Genomic DNA, 4,256 nt, shown 5'->3' on the forward strand with positions numbered 1-4,256 from the left:
TGATTGGTTTCTTACAGCTAAATCATTAAAGCATCTTGTGTACCCCCGGGGTTAAAGATTTCCAGTTACTTTACTCCTAAATGCTCTCGTCCTTTCCTCATATTATAATATTGACCCTAAAGTTCATAGAATATCCTTTTAGATTTGCGAGATCCATTTTTTCTAAATCATTTTTTTAGGAGGGCTTCCTCGCTCAAGGTGATTATGTACGCCGTACCCTTTAGTTCCTCAATTGCTTCTCAAGAGCGGGAATCACCAGCCCCGTCCTTTTCCCTACTTTTTTTTGTGGTTATTTTTCGCCCTCTTGATTTGTTCCCCTTTTCGTTTTTTATTTCCCCCATGCTATCTCCCCTATTCCTTTCCTAGCCCCCAAAATTTTATCCAAATTCCCTTGTTTTCCGTCTCTCTCGGAAGCTTCCTCCCTTTTTATTTCTCCTCCTTTTTTTTTTCAAGACTTCTAATTCTTTCTTTATATATATATTTTCCTTTCCCGTGTTATTGCACTAGGACCTTTCCCTTAACCGGTAAAAAAACATTAACTTCCCTTTGTAAATTCATACCTTTTTTGCCATTTAAAACCGTTACCTTTTCGATTCATGCCTTCCATTTTTTATGCAGTTTTTTGGGATACAATACCCGTTGGTACAACCACTATGAGATATCATACCTACGCTATATTTTCAACGCCCCAAAGTACGTCAAAATTTTTTAAACCCCTATCCTAATCCAAAAACTGATCCCTTCCTTTCGGTCTAGCCCCTTTAATTTCCGATTTTTGGTTTCCCCCCCCCCCCGTATACTCATTTTCCCGTTTCTAGCTTCTCATTTTTCTTACTCAATTTATAAACTTTGAGCCCCGTCCCCACCCTTATTTTCACCCGGCCCTTCCTTAAACTCAAAAAACCCGGTGTTTATCCATTAATTGCCCCCACAGCATTCCCATCCACTTTGGGGGGAATTTGAGGTTTTGTTTCCCAAAAACATTCTCAAACGCTCCCCCTCAAATTAGAAAGGTTTTTAATCTTGACACCATTACCCCTTTGGGTTTTTTTAACCCTCGACACCCAATTTTCCCCTGTATTTTGCTCCATCCGTTTTAAAATTCCCCCTGGGCGCCCCTTCCCGTTTTTATAAATATTTGGTTGTCCCCTTTTGTTTTTCGCCCCGTTTTAAAAATTTCCCAAAAAACCCTTTACGGAAATTCAAAAAGGCTTAACCCTCCTGGTTTTAATCCGGGGGACATAAGGGGGTGCCCCCTCGTCTCGTCTACCCACCTCCCCGTGGCCTTATTTTTCTCTCGAGCCCGAAAATGCCCCCCGGAAACCCCCAATTTTCCGGGGCCGGTTGGAGGGGGGTTTCCCGTAACACTTCCAGAAAGGATCGACGTGGGCCCACCAAGGGCTGGTACCCGGGGGGATCTCCCCCCTTTGTCCGAAAATTCTCGACAAATTTTGGCAAACTATCCGGGGGGGGGGGGGGGGGGGGGTCCTCCCCCCCGGGGAGTAAAACTCGGAGGAATCTCGATCGTCCTCCGGGGGACCTCTCAATGAACAAGGCTCCACTCCCCCGGGCGGGGGTTTTAGTTTACCTGGGGCCCGCCCCCCCCCCGGGGCGTCTCTTCTCTCTCGCTCGCCCCCCAAAAAAAGGATGGGGCATCTTTCTGACTCCTTTTGGGTCAAATGAAAAAAAGGCCGATTCCAAAACCCTTTACACCCCTTGGGCCCAAAAAACCCCAAAGGTTTTCGGGACCGTTCGTGGAAATCCCGGGGAGACCGCAAAAACTTTTGTAGACCCGGGGGGCCCATGACCTGCCAACGGGCACCCGTTCAACCCTTTTGGGGTTGGGGCAAATCTTGGAAATATGTAACAACAAATAAACTTGATCAAAAAAAAAAACTGTCTTAAAACCCACAAGACAATAACAAAATAGGGTTTATACCCTTTTGCACGGGTACCCAAAACGAACTAGCGGGGCGGAAAAACCCTAAAACGCAACCCCTTGTCGGACCTCAAAGGGCGCCTTTAAAAGGATCGAAAAAAAGGACTCGAGCCGAAAAAGGCCCCTCAAGGGTGGGGAATCTCCCAGGATAAAAAAACGGTGTCATCCCCGAATGCGGCCCCCCAAAAAGGGGTTAAATAGTGTCGAGTATGAAATTGAAATCAATTGTCCATCAAACCCGAAAACATTTGGACTTATGAAAAGGGGGAAAAAAAATGCATGGATGCTATATAAAAAACACATATATCCTAAAATATCTAAAAAAAAGGGCCATACCCCCCCCAAACGTGCCTATATATACACCCACAAACCACCTCCCCCCAATGTTCCCTAAAATACATATACACAAAAACCCCGCGCTCCCCAACTGCCTACATAAACAATCCCCAAAAACGGGAACCCCGTCCATCTATACACATCCACAAAACCCGGGGCCACCCCCACCGGGGTCCCTAAAACACTCATAAAAAACCCCCGTACCTTCAGTGCCTATACATAAAAAAAAAGGTACACTACCCCGTAATTTCCCTTTTATATATACCAATCCCCACTACCCTCCCGTGCCTTATATATAAGAAGAATGAAAATGAGTGGGGTTTAAACAAAAAAGAAATAATAGAATCCAAAAATTAAAAAAATTTTATATACATATTTATACTCTGGTATAAATTCAAATAAAAAAATCCCCATCCCCCTTGAAAAGGGAAAAATTTATAAGGTAAGATCAACAACAATGAAATTAATCGGGAAAAACATGAAATACACCTTTTTACATCTGTTAAAAATAGTTGAGACCTTTGAAAAAACATGCTCAATAATCCTTAAAAACATTCTCATTTTTAACTCATAAACTTCAACTTTTGAAATCAAAGGGGGTTTGGAAACACTTATGGAATCATACCATAGGGAAACATGCCTTTGGGAAAAAAAGGCGACCTTAACATACTTAAAAATTTTATACTTACTCTTAGCCCAGTCACTTTAAAGGATTCAAAAAATCGTTAGACTATCTATATATTTTGTAAGCTTTCAAGTCAAACTATTTATATCCCTTTACATCCAGGGAATCTCAATTGAAAAACCCCAATAACAACCAATCCCAAAATATAACTTATTTCAACACCAATGTGACAAAAAAACCCAACTTTTTCCCAACTTCATAACAACCAACCTCCATTTTTTTTAACGACTTTTTCCCGGAATAAGCCTTAAATAATCCAAAAAAAAGATTCAACCTTTTTTTTTTGTTAAGACATAAATATCCTCAAAATCCCCCAAAATCCACCTAAAAAAATACTAGAATCCAACATTGTTGGGGGCCCAAACCACTACTCTACGAAAATTGCTCACTTTTTGATTCCCCTCCCCTCTCTTCAAATTTTAAATTTGATGGGCAAATCGGTGAAAAAATTTTCCCTTTATATAGGGTCAAATTTGGGTCGGGGGCCTTAGGTTTCCAAGCGTAGCACGGGCCCCCTTTCGAACTTTAACGTCCATAAACCCTCCCCGTGTCTTTTTGGAGAGGTTTATTGCGTTGGAAATAGACTCGGCAACTTCATTTTAGGCTTTTGTTTCCTTAAAAAACTTTATGCTAAGAGATATTTGTCCCCAATTTAGGAAAAATTTTCCAGAAACTTTACCCTCCTTTCTAAAATCATATACTCCATTTCTTTTACTCTTTCCCTTTTAAAACCTTCCCATATTATATTCCCCCTTCACTCATTAAAGTACTTGATAATCTTGCTTATATTTAAAGTGGTTTAATTAACCATAACCAACGTACTTACGTTTAAAAATTTGATAAATGTCCCGAAGATGGGGGGAGGATACCTGTTTTTTGATAATCCTTAAATATACCCCTTTTTACACACCAAAAACCCGCCAACAAAACCCTTGGTGTCTCTTCCCCTTGTTGCGGATAGGGTCGCCCTTTTTTTTTCATAGGGGTTTTGGGGAAAACCGGGGGAAAAGGGGGCCCCGATGACCTCGCGAAGAACTTCAATTTACCTTCGGGCCATTAGGGGTTGCAAATTCCCCTTCCCCGGGGCAAAACCCCAGCAAAATCCCCGGTGTGCATCGTGGTAGCCCTTTTTCTCGTACCCCTTTTTTAGTTTACATTTTTTGGGAAAGGTCCCTGGAAAAATTCTAGCAAACTCTCGAAAGATTGGGTTTTTAAAAAGGAGAATTCCTAAATGCTTGGTAGTTAACCTTTATTTGTGGACGACCCAATTAAAGGGAAAATCCCCGGCGGTTTTTG

This window comes from Lycium ferocissimum, chromosome 1 (assembly GCF_029784015.1).
Source record: "Lycium ferocissimum isolate CSIRO_LF1 chromosome 1, AGI_CSIRO_Lferr_CH_V1, whole genome shotgun sequence".
In the NCBI taxonomy this organism is placed as follows: domain Eukaryota; kingdom Viridiplantae; phylum Streptophyta; class Magnoliopsida; order Solanales; family Solanaceae; genus Lycium; species Lycium ferocissimum.